Here is a 22168-nt window from a genome sequence, read left to right on the forward strand (position 1 = left end):
TCGGGCTGCGCTGTGGGTGTGCGTAACACGGGGTGGTGGTAACCTGCTCGCTTTGCATCCTAGCGAGCAGGCCTGAATTACCCCCAAAGTGTGTTGCTGATCATTACCATTTCCACATAAGAGAACTGAATGACACGTATGGGAAATGCTCGGTCCCGGGCGCGCTGCGATCATTATCTTCTCATTATACATTGTTTGACTGAATCTTCTAAGAAACTGTTTAAACGGCCCTGGATGAAAGGAAAGAGATGGCAGCGGCGCTGAGACGGTGCCAGCGTCCTGGAAACTCTCGTTTTATTCTGTCATTTCCACACTATTAATGCAATTTCCTGTGGCTGCCGCTTCCCCTGCAGCTGTTCCGCGCATCACCGTCAGCCTGAAATGTACATTCTCCATCTGAGGGAAATATCGGAGGGGAATCAGCCGGGCGGCTCTCTGAGGGATCTGGCCTAGAAATCTGTTCGGTACGGCAAAGCGAATAAAGACTAAAGAGAACGTTATGTAAGAAATACGGTATTCATTATTAATGGGCCTAGTCTGCCGCAAGATAAATTCAACATCAAATCTGTGATTGTGAATTCCGTGGGTTTAACGCAAACTTGCAGACTGACCAGCAGCCCGAGTGGGCGGGGTAGCCTAGTCTGAGAAGCAGGGGGTGTGGCCTCACAACGGGTGTGCGGTGCGGGTCATGGATGCATGCTGGCAGGGGTGTGGCATCACAATAGGTGGGCACAACGAGGGTGGGGCGTGGATGCAGGATCGCTTTGTTGTGATCAGGGGTGCTTCAAACGAGGACGAGGCCTGTGTGCAGCCTCCTCTGGCCGCTGCGCCATTTTTCTGGCAGTGCTGCTGCTTTCATAGCAGAACTCTGGATGGTAAGTATTAAGAAATGGGTGCGGTGTGTGCGGTGGGGGCCCCCCTGGTATACAGGGGCCCGTGTGCACCATATGCATTGCACCGATTATAAATACGCCACTGGTCGCAGTCATGACCCCCCAGTATTCTATGCCAGATTACTGGTACTGTAAAGTAGGGGCGGGGCTACAATGATGCAAATCGTGTCATTGGCCTTCCGGAACTGACTGCTGGGGGGGGGGGGGGGGGGGATGGCCAGGGCTGTGGCCAGCTTCGCAAGACTTGCCTACACTTCTTGGGGGGCTGTGAAAGGACCCCGATGTAGAAGGGCTCCTGGCCAATCCGGGAGATTAGGCAATGTGACTGCGGCCCATGTGACTGCTCAGGGGTACAGAAGCAAAGCGGAGTGCAGAAGTTTCGGAATAGTCTCATGGGAAACGTATACAGTAGACTATTTGCAGTCCCATGGGTAGATGATATTGTGCACACACAATGAATGATACGGTCTAGGTCAACATTGACAAAAGGTTGACAGGAAAATGGTCGACATGGGGAAAAGGCGACACAAGTTTTTCAGGGTTTTGTTGTCTATGTCGACATCTGTCAACATGGGCACCATATCAGTGTATCGATTCACTTGGCACACTATTATATTCTCCCTCTGTGCTCACTAGGGTGGCCAATAACGGGATCATTGGGATCCCCGGATTTGGCCCCAAAATTGCCAGGATTTCAGTCCTGGGATTGGAGTTATTGGGATAATGTCGGACAGTGTCTAAGCACCTTCTCAGATGCTGCCCGGCTCCTCCCGTCCTCGGCTGCGCGGCTCTGCGCAGCGTGAAGCGGTCAGAGGTCTAAATGACATGGCCAAAAAGCTGCACCGCCCACCCACAGGTGCACCGCCCACCTCTTTCCCTAAAACACCGCCCACCCGTATTGTTCTTAGCCCCACCACTCGGCTCCCAGTCACACCACTCGCCCTCTCGGCCATTCCGCCCACCTGGCATTTTTTTTATTATGGAAGCCAATCCCAGTATACCGGCATTGAGCATTTTTCAATCCCGAATTATGGTATTGAAAAAATGCCACCCGAAATTGGCTTCCCTAATGCCCACTTGGATCATGAAGTAAGAACAAGTCAGTTATAAAAAACCTATGTCGATCTTTTCTGTGTCAACCATTGACATCTCAACCTCGACAATATCAATTGTCAATGTCGACATACACCATGCCCACCTTTTAAACATGCCGACAAATAGCTATTGACCTAGACCCTGTTGACCTGTCAACCAGAAACCGCTTTGAATTGGATACGTACAGTACAGTATGCTATTGTTGGAAATGGGGCTCCAGATACCTACTTCAATGTGTGACAGATTTTCATAGAAAAATGGCAGCAAGCATCAGGCAACTTGAAAATGATAAATAGAGACGCACTAACATTTAAGAAGCAGATGGCAAAATACACAGTCAGCCATCTACTCATCATAATATACATTCATTTAAGGTTTTGTTCTGCTGTAAATTCCATTATCCGAAAAACGCCGCCGATCCTACTGTACCGTATGTAAGCACCCGCCACCTTTTACCTTTGATCGAATCCTTACCATTTTATGATTGTTCTCACTGATGAAAATTACATGTTCTTTGTAGAAACCAGTAATCATTGCGTTCTCTTCTTAAAATCTCTTTCTGCTTCAGCTGATATTTTGTTTAAATCCAAAACCCATTTAAAAACCTGTCGCCCGAAGATGACTCTTAATTAATCTTCCGCTGGAATTTTTACTGTAGTCGAGTTCTCTGTGCTTGAACTTAGGACACTTTATCAATCACGCCGGTATTGTGATGTAGAGTGCGCAGACAGAAAGATGAATGAGCTCTCCGCCATGGCATTCTGATAAGTAAGTTAATTCTAAATATTGTAAATAAGTAAATTGGTGAATAGCGCTGGGAGATAGGCAGGCGCAATGGGGACTGTATGTAATTAATTTGAGAAGAGGGAGAGACAAAAAAAAACATTAATAGAGTTGGGTCAAGGATCCAGAAGTCTGGTTCTTGGAGGGAAGGAGATTGTTATAAGTATTCTGCACACGTTCCACAATACAGTGAGAACATAAGGATGACGTTGTGTTAACTGATACTATAACGCTCTACTGTATATCCCATTGGGCTCGTGGGTGGCATCTTATTGGGCAAACAGGGCAATTGTGCAGTGTCCACATAATAGTACCAATTCACATTACGCCACGCAGTAGTCACACTTATACATACACACACACTGCGCCAGGTAGAGCACCTGAGACACAAAGCGCCAGGTAGAGCCCCTTAGACACACTGCGCCAGGATTACGCACACCGTAACGCCCATTACACATTTTTCCACACACAGTATTGCGCCATTACACATTATGCCACTCACCGTGATAACCTTTAACTTTTAAACCACACACCATAATGCCCATTACATATTATGCCATATAAGTTCCGTTTCCCTACATGCTCATTGCTAGGGGTTTCTTGCTCAATTCCAGGGGTTACGTTCTCGATGCCAGGGTCTTCATGCTCAATGCCAGGGGCTCCTTGCTCTATGGCAGGAGCTTCATGCTCAATGCCAAGGGGGTTTCATGCTCAAGGCCAAGGGGGATTGCATACTCGATGCCATGGGGGATTACATGCTCATTGCCACAGGGGAGTTAAATGCTCGTTGAAAAGGGGAAGTTACACAGGGGAGTGAAATGCTTGTTACATTGCATACAAGTGCAGTAGCCACCAAAAGCCTTAGGGGGTATTCACCTAGGTGCCAATTTTTTCAGCAAAGCAAACAAAGACTACATTATGTAAGCAATACTGTATTAAATGTTAATAAGTCTAATCTGCCAGAAGATTTTCGAAAAAGAAAAGAAAAAGAAAGGGTTGGATGTTGTAACATCCGCCACCCTACATTGCCCCCCTCCGCCAGGTACCGCATTCTTAATAATTGCATATGCTCTAAAATATGCAATTATTGATGCAAAGGTCAGCTCTTCCGATAAGAGCTGTCCCTTGCGATGCTGGACCCGGGAGTCCGTCTGCGCATGCACAGAGTGCTGGGAGGGAACCGCGAAGGATCCGTCACACAGCACTGCGCTAAGAAGCCCATAGGCTTCTATACTGAATCGCCAGCAAAAGCTGGGGGGTTCGAGCATATGGAAAAGTGTGTATGGGCCTTTACTCAAACTTGCAGACCTACTGGCAGTCCTGTGAGGGCAGGGTAGCCTTGTTGTAGAAACAGGAGGCGTGGCCTCACAACGAGTGTACGGTGTGGAACGGAGATGCAGGTTCTTATCATCGCACCGGCCTGGCATCACAATAGGTGGGCAGTACGGGAAGCGTGGATACGGCTTCGCTTTGTCGTTGGTCCTGCACCCCGCTACTCAATGCCAGATTACCTGCTCTGTATAGTAGGGGTGGAGCTATGATGATGCAAATTGTGTCATTGGCCTCCCCGAACTGACCAGTTTTAAGGACTGTTGCTGGGGAAAGAGGGGGGCCTGTGGCCAGCTCCGTGAGACTTGCATACACTTCTGGGGGGCTGTGAGTGGACCCCAATTTTAGAAGGGCTCCTGGCTGATCCGGGAGATTAGCCAAGTATGTGTAAACTGCCTCGGTCCATGTGACTGCTCAGGGGTGCTGTAGCGAAACAGAGAAGCAGTTTAGGACTAGTCCCGTGGGAAAGTGGGTAATAGAAAATGTTCACTTATTACATTTTCAGGGAAACCTAAACAAAATCAGAACCTGAACCAAAACACTTGAGGGTGTTTTTTGCAAAACTGAAAATCAAAACCCAAACACAAGGGTTGGTGCACATCCTTAGTAATAATGTGACCTGGCCGTGCCGTTTCTGCCATCATAACCATTACTACTGGAGGCAGTTATCCGCGGTCAGCCAATAGTGAAAAGTGCAACCATTTTATTTAATGCTGGAAATGGGATACGTAATTGTCATTACTCATTTCAAGATGGCCCTACGCGTCCGCTCATTGATAAATGACCGCCATTAAATGATCTTGCTTCGCTCGGATTTATCCGCTTGGCTCAGTGAAATGGCTCCTTCTGCCTTATACTAACGTGAGCACAGAGGAAGCTGGGACTGAGTCTGTCTTTGTATTTCCTACATGATATTCAAGCTTATAGAAGAACGAACGTGAAGTTATTAGGCTGGAAGAAGGAGAGATTCGGCTGGTATTGGCACCTGCGCCAATGAGTACAGTACAGAGCCGCAATATTGGGTCCCGGTGTGACAGTTATAGCCCGATTCCGATATAAACCTGTTGTTTACACAGATGAGAGATTATCGGCGTCACACTGCACATGAATTAAGTTGCGTTATTGTTGCGCACAGTGAGGATGACATCGCAGTGATTGACAGCTGTGGGGCATGTGCAGGAGGTAGCAGGGAAGCGGTGCTCGAACACAGGTGGGCCTCGACCGATTTCAGGGCCTGTCCCAGCCTTCGTCTGTCATAATGCATAGCATTACAATGGCTACGGCATTTCATTCTGCGCAGCCGTAGGGTTAATCTGAAGGCCGATAATCGACTGATCTGCTACCGGTGCTGCTTCTTTGTCACTTGATCTCGTGGGCGTCTAAACACTTATCTGGGCACCTGCGACATTTGCCTATTTTTGCATATCCGCTGCTAACAAATTCACAACTGATGTGGCATTAGCGCTGATTCTGGCCACAATATTCAGCCCAACATAACAAAGGGCCTGATTCAGGGGCGGATGCAATGCCGACGCAGCAGCTTTTCACTAACGGAACTATGAGCTGCACGCTGATGCCATGTTGTTTGCTTACAAGATCGCAGTCATATGCCTAGACATGCTCCAAAAACGGCCACGGTACATCTGCATTTTTGGAGAGACTCCAATTCGGTGGGAAATGCAGGATTTCTAGAGCGGCGTTTCCAAATGCCGTCCACAAACTTCCATCAAACATTTACATAATGTAAATAAGTAGTCAGGAAAAGGTTAACCAGACCATAATAAATAAATATGCGATATTAATAGAACCAATACTGCACTTTCTAAGATCACATTCTCCCACCTCATGGTAAGGCTCCAGTCTCTTCTTCCTTGTAGCTGCTCTCTTGTCCAGTGCACTGATTGAGGACTCAGATCTGCACACACAGCAAACTTGGTAGGAGAAGTTGCTACCACTGGACATGTGTTTCAGATCTGCTCTGTCCCTTACACGGAATGATGTGGCGGCAGCTATAGTAATTGTATACCTTTGTCATAATTTGAGCGAATTGCCAAGAGGAGAATTGTTTCTGGAAAACACCCCTCCCACCCCCCCATCCCCCCTGCGTTTGCTGATGCCACTACCTCCCTAAAACAGCCCCTGTCTATCAACCTGCGACTGATTCCACTCTGCGAGCGACATTGCGAACATACCTTGTCACATGCACAACCCGCCGGTAATCGCTCAGTTGCCACACCGTCGAAGTTCAAACTGCATCTGAATCAGGCGCAGTGTGCGTACCTCTTATACCATGAAATATACATTCGATATACGCTATATTTTCTGAACTCTGCAACGATTTCACGAACGTATATAATTACTATTCTCCTTTAGGATCAGATGTAAACCGCGCATTTTTATGTACTTGAGCTGAAAAGTGGTTAATCCTCCTTAGTATTTTTCCATATATACCGTATCTCATTGCTTCCTAATTCACTCCAAACTAGTTGTGCGAATACCCAACGGGCGCCGGGGTTAAACAAAGCATGAACCCAATTCCACAAGACTCTCCCTTCCATAATAACAAACACATAACACATTTTAATTAATACAAAAAGTATTTAATAATCTTTAACAGAGATTAATACTTTCCTTGTTTCCGGCGTCTTGGGGACAAGCTGATTTACTGTTCATATAAATATTATCAGTGTCTATGTTGTTTATAGAAAAAAATATATATATACTGCAGTGATTCCGTATTATCCTCCTGCTGTAAAGAGTCCGCTTCCATTAAAGCTTAATAATATTCAGAACAGCGCTGTGTTTTATCGTCATTTTTATAATCTGTTCAACAGTTCATTGGTTTCTCCCCAGTGTAAATATCTTATTCCTTACACCATCTCCTGCTTTTCACAGATAAATGCCTAGCACCTGGGATACGGGCTCATCTAATTAGTCTGAAGGCTTTAGTGCTGGCCCCGGTTTGTTGCTTCCCAAGATACTTGTGTGCATGTTAATGTCCTCATTAGTCCTTCCATCCTCTCTCGATATTGGATGAAGGTTAACGCAGCAGGACTATCGCACCTGTTGTCTACCAGAGCTCCGGAGAAGACCTGGAGAAGAGTTCTTCTAACACACCTCAATGAACATCAACTTCTGCCATAAACTAAGTCCGCTGTAGAGTTTAGCTCAACGTACTGTATGTAGCATCGTGGCAGTGCACTTTCAGGGGTTGTTCCCATTTAAATGGTTAATTTATCCGACCGGACGTGCCACCCGGCTGCCATTACTTGATTACTTTTATTGTGAGTTTTACAGTTCTGCCATTACATATTCTCTATAGACTTATTAACATTATTATTGTCACTAATTTGTGTCCCAGGATATCGCCCTTCTTGGCAGAGCATTTGAAGCTGCATCTTGGGCCGTGTAAATCAGGTAAGACGTAATTCCTTCTGCCCATATATAAACATGGCTGGAGTTAAGAAAGCATAGTATTTATCAAAAATCGCAGGATGGAGCGTACCATCAATAAGGTAACGGGACACGAGTAGTTGTAAAATGTCATGATCATTTTTATTTATTATTAACAGTTTCTTATATATAGCGCACCATATTTGGTTGCGTTTTACAAATGGAACAACAGTAATAGCAAAAACTGGGTAATACCAGACAGTTATAGAGGAAGGAGGGTCCTGCTCGCAAGCTTACACTCTATAGGGAAATTGGCATTGATACGCAAGGATAGGTGTTATCTATTGCATAATGGTCCACTAGATTGCAGAGGTTCTTGGTGGGCTGTATGATATGGTCATCCAGCAATGTTGGGGAAATTGAGAGAGAAAAGAAGTGAGAATATGTGTGGACTGTACAGTAAGGATGTATTTGGTAGGAATGGTTTTGTGGATGTCCTGGAATGTGATAAGGTGCCGGATACTGTAGGTGAGTTTTCAGGGAACGCTTGAAGGTTTGGAGACTAGAGGAAAGTGTTATTGTGCATGGGAGAGCATTCCACAGAAGAAAGTCCTGCTATCGGGAATGGGAGCGAGTGATAAGTGTGGATGAGAGAAGTAGATCTTGTGCAGAGTGGAGAGGTCAGGTTGGGAGATATTTTGAGATAAGAGAAGAGATATACATTGGTGTAGTTTGGTTTATGGCCTTGTGTGTAAGTAAATATATTTAATATTGAATACGGATAATACAAGTAATTAATGGAGGGACTGACAGAGCAGCTCCAAAGACGAAGAATGTCTGATGAGGAAGATCAGCCTTGTAGTTACATTTATGATGGATTGTAATGGAGAGAGACTTTATTGGAGAAGACCAATAAGGAGACTATTGCAATAATCAATGCGTTAGATGATGAGAGCAGAGTCTTGTGTAATGTAAGGGCATATTTTGGATATGTTTTTTAGTTGTATGTAACATGATTTTGAGACAGAATGTAGGGAAGAAACGACAGTTCAGAGCCAACGATGACAGCTAGGCTGCGAGATTGTGGTGTAGGTCTGATTGTCATCTACAATTGGTTGGTGGAAAAATAATTAATTCTTTTTTTTAATATTCAGTTTCAGGTGGTGAGATGACGTCCAAGATGAAATAGCAGAAAGGCATTTAGTGACACGGACCAATACGGATGGAGACAAGTCTGGGGAGGATAGGTAGTTTTGAGTATCACCCACGTACAAATGAAACAAAACAGGTGATTAGTTTGCAGAGAGATGTGGTTGAAATTGAGAGAAGCAGAGGACCCAACACTGAGCCCTGAGGTTGGTTAGATACATAGGATGAGAACCAAGAAAAGACCTAGGGATTGTAGTGTTTGTATTAGAAGAGAGTGGCCACAGTCTCACAAGCAGCAGAGAGGTCTAGAAGAATTAGTAGTGAGTAATGGCCTTTGTACTTAGCAGTGACCAAATCATTCCCTACTTTAGTCAGTGCTGTCTCTATGGAGTGTTGGGGATGAAAGCCTGACTGATGTGGGTCCAATAAGTTGTGTGAGGTAAGAAAGTGTGTGAGGCGAGTCTCTTAAGTAGCTTGGAGAGGCATGGGAGCTGAGAGATGGGATGGTAGTCTGAGAATTAGGGTTCGAATTGTGTTTTTTTCAGAATGGGAGTAATCACTGAATGCTTGACAAGGGATAGAAAGATACCAGTAGAGAGATTACAGATTTTAGTTAGGGTTGGGATGAGTGGTACTGATTTGTGAGGGCATAGGATCAAGAGGAGAGGTAGTAGGATCAAATGAAGGGAAGGTGTCAAAGGGTTTAAGGATCTCAGATTTTGGCAATCTTGCCTTATCTCTGCCACCACCCTCTGCATCCTCTGACACCGGCTCCCACTCAGAATTCAGATCAATCTTCTCCCCCATACCTATAAAGATCTTACTCTCTTCTCTCACCTACACCTCCAACCTCTACGGTGTCCATAACTTTAAGGAAATTAACCATAATAGTAACATTCTTAACCAAACTTATCATGCTAAAATAATAGACTGACAACTTCATTGGATTAAAGGTCACAGCATTTACTAATTAATTACCATATTTTAATTTCCTAAACATGTGGCTAAGAAGGTTCTATAAAACAGTCGACAACTGACAAAACAACTGACTTACCACTATGCTTTTACCTAGCCTGATAGGCCTCCCAATTCTGCAACTCCACCTTATGAACCTTGTAAAGTCGCAGGGGCCCAGAGGCAGAACTCTGGGAGGCAATGGAGTCATCTGCCGCCGGGCTCCTGCTCCCAAGGGGGCACCTCTCCTCTCCTGCAAGTTTGAATCAGTTAATTGAAAGCCATTGATATCACTTTTGTGGCTGACTCCCCCTCCCAGGAGGACCATAGAAGTCACAGTTTCTTTATTTTTAAATATAAAATATACATTACATACATATATATTTACTGTATGTACAGATGTAACGGGTCTCATCTTTGCAGGGGATGGCGATGGCGTCGCCATCGCCATCCCCTGCCCCGCTGCCATCTGTATGCCGGAAGGGGACGCGCGCGCATGAGGTGCGCGCGCGTCCCCTTCCGACGGTGCTGCCCTCGGTCGCCCGGTGCCCACACCGGGTGACCGCACCCCCCGCAGCCTCCGCGGGTCCCCCCCTGCCCCCTCAAGCGGGAGGTGGACAGTAATGCGTCTGCCTCGCCGCCCCGCCGCCCGGATACTGTGACGCGCGTGCGTGGGGGACGCACGCGCGTCTCAGTCAGATAGCGGCGCCGTGTTGCTGGCAATCCGCCAGCAGCATGCTGCTGGCGGATCGCCAGCAAAGGCGAGCCCCGATACATCTGTAAGGTGCAGTGTGTGTGTGTGTGTGGGGGGGGGGGGCACCAGTATTTATCTTGCCTCTGGGCAACTGGGACGAACTTACGCCACTGCAGGGGCCAACACAAGTCCTTCTAGGCCTGTTCAATAATAAGCCAAACATAAAAGTGACAAATTACACCCAACGTGTGATAATTATAAAATTGAAATCTCCTAGAAATCACTCGCTATCATGTTTCTAACTCCTGGAACATCCTTCGCTCCAAACATTGATTTCAAACATTTTCAAACTAGACTCCTCAAGATCTGCAAAGCCTGATGTGATAATGGACATAGTGTCAGATGTATTCAGACCAGAGGCGTATCGGGCGCCGGAAGCTATCAGGGCGCTGGAGCCGTGCCTGCACCGCCAGCTCGCCCACTCCCCTGCAATCTAGTCTGTCTCCCCCGCTATCCCCCGCTCCCCGCTGTGTCTGGGAGACGTGGTGTTATTTAAAATTCACGTCTCCCGCTGGACTGCTAGCCAATAGGCGCTTGCAGTCCAGCAGCCAATCAACTGATGGCTGCTGGACCGCGAGCGTCTATTGGCTAGTGCGGTCCAGAGGGAGACGTGAATTTTAAATAGTAGCACAGTGCAGGCCCGGTGACAGGGGGGAGGGGATGCACTGGTGGCAATGTGACTGCAAGCACCACTGCTGTGCTGACCGCACACTTCCCCTGACAGCTGGGGGGCTCCACACTACTCCCTCCCACTCTCCCTCCCTGTTCCACACTACTCCCTCCCACCCTCACTCCACACTACTACTCCCGCCTCCCTTCCTGCTCCACACTACTACTCCCACCCTCCCTCCCTGCTCCACACTACTACTCCCACCCTCCCTCCTTGCTCCACACTACTACTACTCCCACCCTCCCTCCCTTCTCTACACTATCACCCCACCCTCCCTGATCCGCACTATTACTCCCACCTTCCCTCCCTGCAAGCAATTTCAGTCCCCCTTGGCAACAAGCAATTTCAGTCCCCCTTGGCATCGAGCAAGAAGCCCCTGGCATGGAGCATGTAGGTAAGGGGCACTTATGTGTTAAATGTGTAATGGGCATTACGGTTTGTTAAATAGTATGTGATGGGCATTACGGTGTGTTAGGGTGTGTTATATAGTATGCAATGGGCATCATGTGTGACTTTATTTGTAATAGGTATTAAAAAGTTTGCTAAAATGTGCAATGGGCATTACAGTGTGTGGTATAGTCTTGGGCCGTGCCCACTTTTCACTGCGCAGGAGCCTCACCTACTACAAATTGGGGGGGGGGACATGCCCTTGCTCCGGGCGCCGCCTGTGGCACCTAGCTACACCACTGATAAAGCGGAAGGTGATAACACACCAGCCAATCAGCTCTTAACTGTCATTTTTCAAACACTTGATTGGCTAGTGTTTTATCTCCTTCACTTTATCACTACTTTATCACTTTACCAGACTTAATACATCTGCCCCAATATTCCAATGAGACAATTGTTCAGCCCACAACTCCACAGCAACAAGTATTGGAAAAAGCTCCAATAAGAGGATGGCTGCAAAACAGCTTGCAACCCACAGCATGGGCCGAGGGCAGTTACCGAATACCCAATAAAAATATCCCCCAAAACCACAAGAGCCAGCTGCATGTGGATAAATGCGAGATTATGCATCTAGGGAGACATAACCAATGTGCTAGTTGGAACCTAAGCGGGGCGGCACTGGGTGTTTCAGAACTTGAAAAAGACCTACAGGAGTCCATATAGATAACAAGCTGGGTGCAGCGCTCAATGTCACATAGCATCAAATAAGGTGAACAGGATACTGGCCTGTATAAAAAGGGGCATGGAAACTAGGGACTCAAATGTAATTATGCCACTGCACAAAGCATTGGTTAGACCACACCTAGAATACGGAGTACAGTTCTGGGCAACGCACTATAAAAAGGACATCATAGAATTGGAAAGAATCCAAAGAAGAGCAACGAAGCTTATTAGGGGAATGGAGAATTTAACCTATAAAGATAGATTGGACCATTTAGGATTGTTTACGCTAGAAAAGAGACGTTTAAGGGGGGGCATGCTAAACATGTACAAATATATCAGGGGCCAATATAAGGAACTGTCAGATGCACTTTTTACTGTAAGGAAGGACTCAAGGACACGGGGTCACGAGTTTAGATTAGAGGATAGAAGATTTCGTTCCGTTAGACAAAAACATTTTTTTACAGTCAGAGCAGCCAAACTATGGAACTCTCTGGAGAAGTGGTGTCGGCAGACACAATAAATACATTTAAAATCAGGTTGGACAAACATCTATTGGTTAAAAACATACAGGGGTACAAACAATAATCACAATCTGTACTTACTGTAAATCACATCTCCTATATATTTGGCTACATCTGTCACTCAAAGTGGGTGTCTGTGTCTATAACGCTCTGTTCCTGGACTTTCCTCTTAATGTGTGATTGCCTTCATCTGTGCTGAACACCTTTCTGAGAAATTAACCTGTTTAAAACAGGTGATGGCAATCATACATTAAGGGGAAGTCTAGAAACAGAGCATTGTGTCCCTCCTGGAGAGGGTCATGTTGGGAGGTATGTGACAGAGAACCAGCCCAGTGAGCCCACAGACAGTGCCAGACACCCACTGCCTTCCCATGTTGCCCAGCACTGCTACTCCACAGCCACCAGGTGAGCGTCCCTCTCCCGCGATTTGCGGCAAAACCTCCCCCCCCGCGCGCCCCTCCCGCGATTCGCGGCAAAAACACCCGCTCCCCCGCGACCCCCCCTACCGCGATTCGCAGCAAAAACACCCCCGCGACCCCCCCCTCCCGCGATTCGCTGCAAAAAGAACCCCCCCACGACCCCTCCCGCAATTTGCGGCATAACCACCACCCCGCGACCCCCCCTCCCGCGAATCGCGGCAAACCCTCCCCCGTGACACCCCCCCCCCCCCCGATTCGCGGAAAAAACACCCCCCCGCGACCTCCCTCCCGCGATTCGCGGCAAAAAGAACCCCCCCGCGACCCCCCCTTGCACGATTGGCGGCACCCCCCCTGCGACCCCCCTCCCGCGATTCGCGGCACCCCCCCCCCCCCGCAATTCGCAGCAGCCCCAGGATTAAATGGCACATGCAAAGCACTGACATGGCTATGGTCGACAATGAAAAAGGTTGACATGAGTTTTTGAAGATTTATTTTTAATTTTTTTAATTTTTTTCATATTCATTGTCATGTGTCGACATGGACACCAATGAAGTGGCACACTTATGTCAACATTTACATGTGTTGACCTTTCTGTGTTGAGTTTTTTCTTGTGGCGATTCGCGTCACACCCCCCGCAACCCCCCCTCCGGCGATTCGCGCCACCCCCCCCGCGACCGACCCCCCCCTCCCGCAATTCGCGGCAATCCCCCACCGGAACCCCCATGAACTCCGCTCTCCCGCGATTCGCGGCACCCACCCCCCCGCAACCCCCCCCCTCCCGCAAATCGCGGCACCCCCCGCTATTCGCGGCAGCCCCAGGATTAAATGGCACATGCAAAACACTGGCATGGCTATGGTCGACAATGAAAAAGGTTGACATGAGTTTTTGAAGATTTATTTCATTGTCATGTGTCAACATGGACACCAATGAAGTGGCACACTTATGTCAACATTTACATGTGTTGACCTTTCTGTGTTGATTTTTTCTTGTGGCGATTCGCGTCACACCCCCCCGCAACCCCCCCTCCCGCGATTCGCGGCACCCCCGTGACCCCCCACCTCCCGCAATTCGCGGCAACCCCCCACCGGAACCCCTGTAAACCCCGCCCTCCCGCGATTCGCGGCACCCAACCCCGCGACCCCCCCCTCCCGCAATTCGCGGCACCCCCCGTGATTCGCGGCAGCTCCAGAATTAAATTGCACATGGAAAACACTGACATGGCTATGGTCGACAATGAAAAAGGTTGACATGAGTTTTTGAAGTTTTTTTTTTCATTTTTTGAATGTTTTCATATTCATTCTCATGTGTCGACATGGACACCAATGAAGTGCCACACTTATGTCGACATTTACATGTGTTGACCTTTCTGTTTTGATTTTTTCTTGTGGCGATTTGCATCACCCCCCCCCCCCCCACAACCCCCACTCCCGCGATTCACGGCACACACACACCTCCCCCGCGATTCTCGGCACCCCACCCCGTGACCCCCCCTCCCGTGATTCATGGCACACCCCCGCGACCCCCCCTCCCATGATACGCCGCAACCCCCGCCCCGTAACCCCCCCTCCCACGATTCGCGGCACCCACCCCCGCGACCCCCCCTCCCGCAATTCGCGGCACCCCCCACGATTCGCGGCAGCTCCAGAATTAAATTGCACATGGAAAACACTGACATGGCTATGGTCGACAATGAAAAAGGTTGACATGAGTTTTTGAAGTTTTTTTTTTTCATTTTTTGAATGTTTTCATATTCATTCTCATGTGTCGACATGGACACCAATGAAGTGCCACACTTATGTCAACATTTACATGTGTTGACCTTTCTGTGTTGATTTTTTCTTGTGGCGATTCGCGTCACACCCCCCCGCAACCCCCACTCCCGCGATTCACGGCACACAAAAAAAACCCGCGATTCTCGGCACCCCACCCCGTGACCCCCCCTCCCGTGATTCACGGCACACCCCCTGCGACCCCCCCTACCATGATTCGCCGCAACCCCCGCCCCCGTAACCCCCCTCCCGCGATTTGCGGCAACCCACCCCGCGACCCCCCTCCCGCGATTCTCTGCAATCCCTCCCCTCCCGCGATTCGCAGCATCCACCCCCCCACAACCCCCCCTCCTGCAATTCGCGGCACCCCCCGCGACCCCCCCTCCTGCAATTCGCGGCACCCTCCGCGACCCCCCCCTCCCGCGATTCGCGGACACCTAAGTTGCAATACAGGGCATCTTTCATACAATTCTAACCATATTTCTCATATACAAACGCTCACAAATTAAGGGGGCGCAGCCCCTTACGACGGTGTGAAGAGCGCCCGTAGGGCGCGATGAATCACCTAGTCAGTATATATTCTGTATAGCAAGGGATGAAGCTAATACACTGGATGGATGCGAGTCTTTATTCAGCTTTAAAATACTATGTAACTATGGGCCTTATTCTAGTTCACTCTTTCTGACAAAATCCTTCTTATATGGACAAAACCATGTGCACTGCAGGTGGGGCAGATGTAAAATGTGCAGAGAGAATTCGATTTGGGTGAGTGATTTTGTTTCTGTGCAGGGTAAATACTGGCTGTTTTATTTTTACACTTCAATATAGATCTCACTTTGAAGTAAATCCCAACCCAAATCTAATTCTCTCTGCACAATTAACATATGCCCCACCTGCAGTGCACATGGTTTTGTCCATCTAAGAAGGATTTTGTCAGAAAGAGTGAACTAGAATAAGGCCCTATGTATCAGTGAAAAGTTGTAAAAACTAAGGGTGAGATTTAATAGGATGAGAGATTCAGAAAGTGAGAGATTTGGTAAGAAATCTCCAGGTTTTTTGTAAAGCGGCAATCATTTACACTGCAAAACCAGTATGATTCTGAAGTGTAAATGATTGCCGCTTTAAAAAAACTGGCGATTTCTTACCAAATCTCTCACTTTCTGAAGTTCTCATCCTATTATATTTCACCCTAAAATTGAAGTTCACACATGTAGATCCTCCTTGATCTCCCCAAAGAGTTGAACACTGTAATGTACTTTAGAGACCCCAAGAGTGGCCCTTTCTAGTTTACAGAAAACACCCCTATACCCGCAATGAGTATAATGCAGCATGAAAAAATAAGAGTACAAAACAACGATTGGATTTGATGCAACTGAACCCTATCTTATCCTAAAACAATCAGGAATCTGACACGACCACAGTCAGTTACTTCTGCCCTGTCTTCTGCCCTGTTAGTTACAGCAGGGTTCCCTACCCTTACCCCAACTCTTAGGTTACGCTGCAGGCACAGAGGGTTAGGGTTAGGCTACGGGCAGGGAGGGTTAGGGTTAAGCTGCAGGGGGGTTATGGTTGGGCTGCAGGCAGAGGGGATAGGTTTAAGTTGGGGGGAGGGAGGGTTAAGGTTAGGCTGCAGGGGGAGGGTTAGGCTGTGGGCAGGGAGGGTTAGGGTTAGGTTACAGGCATGGAGGGTTAGGGTTAGGCTGTGGGCAGGGAGGGTTAAGCTGTGGGCAGGGAGGGTTAGGGTTAGGCTACAGGCATGGAGGGTTAGGGTTAGGCTGTGGGCAGGGAGGGTTAAGCTGTGGGCAGGGAGGGTTAGGGTTAGGCTGTGAGGAGGGTTAGGCTGCAGGGAAGGTTGGGGTTAGCCTGTGGGCCGGGAGAGTTAGGGTTAGGCTGTGGGGAGGGTTAGGCTGCAGGGAGGGTTGGGGTAAGGCTGTGGGCCGGGAGGGTTAGGCTGTGGACAGGGAAGGTTGGGGTTAGGATGCAGGCGAGGATGGATAGGGTTAGGCTGCAGGGAGGGTTAGGATTAGGCTGCGCTCAGGGAGGGATTGGATTAGGCACTTGTGGGAGGGTTAGGCACTAGGGATAGAGTTAGGATTAGGCTGCGGGCAGGGAGGGTTACAGTTAGGCTGCATGCAGGGATGGTTAGGGTTAGGCTGCAGGCGGGGGGGTAGGTTTAAGATGTGGGGAGGGAGGGTTAAGGTAAGGCTTCAGGCATGGAGGGTTAGGCTGTGGGTAGGGTTAGGGTTAGGCTGCAGGCAGGGAGGGATAGGGTTAGGCTGTGGGTAGGGAGGGTTAACAAGGGGGAACACGGGGAAGTTAAGTATACTTCCCTAACCACTGTTGAGATCCCCCCATTTGGGATGCCGATGTTGGAGTTTTGAGCACTTACATCCCCACCTTCGGTCACCCGTATGTATCCCACCTCATCACCACAACAGTAGTAGACAAATCTAACAGTGCTGGGGAATGGATGGCACCTCCTCTCTTTCATTTTCAGATCAATGTGCAGATTTATTTTGGAATTGTGGCCATTCCTGACTTTTCTGACCAGTAGGCCTTTGGACAGGTGGGCCTGTACGGTCTTGTTAGACTGGGGTTTGCCAAGAGGCCAATGACTTGTAGCTTGCCTCAAGAGTTATGGCCAAGCCCCCATTCCTGCGCAAATACAACAGGGATGCTAACCCTAGAGTACAGGCCAAAGATCCCACAGTTGCAATATGGTAAAAAAGTGAACTAAATTGAAATAACTATTATGTAAAAAATGTTTTTCTAACACAGGCAGTGTAGATCTAACTAAAGCCCCATACACATTGGGTGATTTTGAGCTCGAGATAACTCAGTTTTCCATTTTGAGCTCAAAATCCCCCAGTGTATGGCCGGGCGATGAGCGGTGAATGATAAAGCGCGATCCAGCATCATCACCTGCCACCGCTGTCCATTTACAGGCCATGTCAGTGGCAAACGCAGGATTTTCAGAAGGGGGTTTCCAGAGGGGCGGAGCAAAGCACAGAGATGGACACTTAGGTGACCCAGTATATGCCGGGTCATTTAAAGTATTATAGATAGACCAATATATATATATATATATATATATATATATATATATATATATATATATATATATATATATATATATACACATACAGGGGCGTCAACAGCAGTGTAGACCCCTGGGCATAGCAATGTATTGGGGCCCCTAACGATCCTCCAGCGGTAGGGGTGGGGGAAGCTTTGATGTCCCGCAGGTGGTAGGGGGTATTATATCAACCGCTCAGCATGTAGGGCCTGGATCCGTAATTTCCCCTAATTACCCCTTTACTGCACAGATGGTGGGAGATGGGGTGGGAGAAGAGGGCATTGGGCTGAATGAAGGGGCCCTGATACATAACTTCCAGGGTGGTAGAGGATGTTTAATATGCCGAGGAGGGGTGTATAGTGGAGTGGGCATATTATTCATGATTTTCTGGTGGGAGGACAGCTTGCTTGACTGCAGATATCTCCAGTTCCCAGAAATACATTTATTAGATTTTAATGGATTTAAAAACTAGAGAATCCCACCTACCAAATGGTACTGGGGACTAGGGGATCAGAGTTCAGGAGGCAGAGCAATCTGCCAATGAGTAATGAGTATATATAACTACATACCAGGTGAGTGGAGCAGGAACAGTAACCAGCTGCAGGAAGGCTGATATCTCTGGTTGTGGGAACAGTAGAGACAAGCTACTAGTGTCCACCAGCTTTTGGAATATACCCTCAGAGAAACTCTGAGTCAGACAGAACCTGAAATATCTGACTTGGAAGAGCAATTAACAGGCTTGGATGGGGACCACTGCTTTGAAGTCAGATATCTCCGGTTCCCAAGGGCCGATTTTTAAAATTCTTGTACCCATGGAAAGAGGGGACCTTCAGCTTTCAGACTAGGGCCCTTAGACTACTGGGGGGGTTTCTGGGTACCCAGAAACCCCACTTGCGTGCGCTACTGCATGTGAACCAGTGGGAAAATGTAATCCCCCCCATAGAGGTGAGAAGCAGCATTCCCCTATTACTATATGGGATATGGGAGAATGTGTACTCTTCAGTTGCTAAAGTTCAGAACTTACTGTTCTGTAAGAAATTAGACGTCACATCAGCTGTATCTGTCACTACATCATACGCAGAAGGTGCGGAACAAACAGGCCTGAAGGCGTCCCTGACAAGTCGGTGTTTATATGTAACATTAGTCTGGTAACTGCAGACATAAACTGTGTGTATTCATCTATAAAGGTTCTCGCTCAGTCGCCGAATGAGCTGTAAACGAGCAACTCCCGTTACCGCCGTTCCTTTGTTTATGTGGATTTAATTGTGTTACAGAAGATATGCACCACATTGCAGGACTGACTCCAATAACTGTTGTGTGTCCGGGGGTATACGGTGATGTAATAATACTTATACACTGTATTTGTATCATACTACAGTATATATCAGCTGGTGTTAGTCCGGGGAATAAGGTGATCTAGTTATAATACTTATACACGGTATCTGTATCATACTACAGTATATATCAGCTGGTGTTAGTCTGGGGGGATAAGGTGATGTAGTGATAATACTTATACACTGTATCTGCATCATACTACAGTATATATCAGCTGGTGTTAGTCCGGGGGATAAGGTAATGTAGTGATAATACTTATACACTGTATCTGTATCATACTACAGTATATATCAGCTGGTGTTAGTCCAGGGGATAAGGTGATGTAGTGATAATACTTATACACTGTATCTGTATCATGCTACAGTATATATCAGCTGATGTTAGACCAGGGGATAAGGTGATGTAGTGATAATACTTATACACTGTATCTGTATCATACTACAGTATATATCAGCTGGTGTTAGTCCGGGGGATAAGGTGATGTAGTGATAATACTTATACACAGTATCTGTATCATGCTACAGTATATATCAGCTGGTGTTAGTCCGGGGGATAAGGTGATGTAGTGATAATACTTATACACTGTATCTGTATCATACTACAGCATATATCAGCTGTTGTTAGTCCGGGTGGATAAGGTGATGTAGTGATAATACTTATACACTGTATCTGTATCATATTACAGTATATATCATCTGGTGTTAGTCTGGGGGATAAGGTGATGTAGTGGTAATACTTATACACTGTATCTGTATCATACTACAGTATATATCTGCTGGTGTTAGTCCGGGGGATAAGGTGATGTAGTGATAATACATATACACTGTATCTGTATCATACTACAGTATATATCAGCTGGTGTTAGTCCGGGGGATAAGGTGATGTAGTGATAATACTTATACACTGTATCTGTATCATACTACAGTATATATCAGCTGGTGTTAGTCCGGGGGATAAGGTGATGTAGTGATAATACTTATAAACTATATCCGTATCATACTACAGTATATATCAGCTGGTGTTAGTCCGGGGGATAAGGTGATGTAGTGATAATACTTATAAACTATATCCGTATCATGCTACAGTATATATCAGCTGGTGTTAGTCCGGGGGATAAGGTGATCTAGTTATAATACTTATACACTGTATCTGTATCATACCACAGTATATATCAGCTGGTGTTAGTCCGGGGGATAAGGTGATGTAGTGATAATACTTATACACTGTATCTGTATCATACTACAGTATATATCAGCTGTTGTTAGTCCGGGGGGTTAAGGTGATGTAGTGATAATACTTATATACTGTATCTGTACCATACTACAGTATATATCAGCTGTTGTTTGTCCGGGGGATAACGTGATGTGGTGATAATACTTACACACTGTATCTGTACCATACTACAGTATATATCAGCTGGTGTTAGTCCGGGGGTATACGATGATGTAATAATACTTATACACTGTATCTGTATCACACTACAGTATATATCAGCTGGTGTTAGTCCGGGGGAATAAGGTGATGTAGTGATAATACTTATACACTGTATCTGTATCATACTACAGTATATATCAGCTGATGTTAGTCTGGGGGATAAGGTGATGTAGTGTAGTGATAATACTTATACACTGTATCTGTATCATACTACAGTATATATCAGCTGATGTTAGTCTGGGGGATAAGGTGATGTAGTGTAGTGATAATACTTATACACTGTATCTGTATCATACTACAGCATATATCAGCTGGTGTTAGTCTGGGGGATAAGGTGATGTAGTGATAATACTTATACACTGTGTCTGTATCACACTACAGTATATATCAGCTGGTGTTAGTCCGGGGGATAAGGTGATGTAGTGATAATAATACACTGTATCTGTATCATACTACAGTATATATCAGCTGATGTTAGTCCGGGGGATAAGGTGATGTAGTGATAATACTTATACACTGTATCTGTATCATACTACAGTATATATCAGCTGTTGTTAGTCCGGGGGGTTAAGGTGATGTAGTGATAATACTTATATACTGTATCTGTACCATACTACAGTATATATCAGCTGTTGTTTGTCCGGGGGATAACGTGATGTGGTGATAATACTTACACACTGTATCTGTACCATACTACAGTATATATCAGCTGGTGTTAGTCCGGGGGTATACGATGATGTAATAATACTTATACACTGTATCTGTATCACACTACAGTATATATCAGCTGGTGTTAGTCCGGGGGAATAAGGTGATGTAGTGATAATACTTATACACTGTATCTGTATCATACTACAGTATATATCAGCTGATGTTAGTCTGGGGGATAAGGTGATGTAGTGTAGTGATAATACTTATACACTGTATCTGTATCATACTACAGTATATATCAGCTGATGTTAGTCTGGGGGATAAGGTGATGTAGTGTAGTGATAATACTTATACACTGTATCTGTATCATACTACAGCATATATCAGCTGGTGTTAGTCTGGGGGATAAGGTGATGTAGTGATAATACTTATACACTGTGTCTGTATCACACTACAGTATATATCAGCTGGTGTTAGTCCGGGGGATAAGGTGATGTAGTGATAATAATACACTGTATCTGTATCATACTACAGTATATATCAGCTGATGTTAGTCTGGGGGATAAGGTGATGTAGTGTAGTGATAATACTTATACACTGTATCTGTATCATACTACAGTATATATCAGCTGGTGTTAGTCTGGGGGATAAGGTGATGTAGTGATAATACTTATACACTGTATCTGCATCATACCACAGTATATATCAGCTGGTGTTAGTCCGGGGGATAAGGTGATGTAGTGATAATACTTATAAACTATATCCGTATCATACTACAGTATATATCAGCTGGTGTTAGTCCGGGGGATAAGGTGATGTAGTGATAATACTT

At 46.5% G+C, this 22168-nt stretch overlaps 1 long non-coding RNA gene across 2 annotated transcripts in view; it reads left to right on the forward strand.

Annotated features, from left to right (window-relative positions):
• The first annotated feature begins 242 nt into the window (after positions 1 to 242).
• Positions 243 to 22168, forward strand: part of LOC146058665 (uncharacterized) — a 28606-nt gene continuing 6680 nt past the window's right edge. Inside the window, exons 1-3 of one of the 2 annotated variants that reach the window (XR_014469888.1) lie at positions 243 to 501; positions 7462 to 7517; positions 8648 to 8781. This is a non-coding gene — a long non-coding RNA (uncharacterized LOC146058665). Of the gene's footprint in view, positions 502 to 760; positions 876 to 7461; positions 7518 to 8647; positions 8782 to 22168 lie in introns of those variants that run through there. The other variant, XR_014469887.1, reaches the window with a different exon arrangement.

Source organism: Crinia signifera, chromosome 2, assembly GCF_055691185.1.
Source record: "Crinia signifera chromosome 2, ASM5569118v1, whole genome shotgun sequence".
Lineage (NCBI taxonomy): Eukaryota > Metazoa > Chordata > Amphibia > Anura > Myobatrachidae > Crinia > Crinia signifera.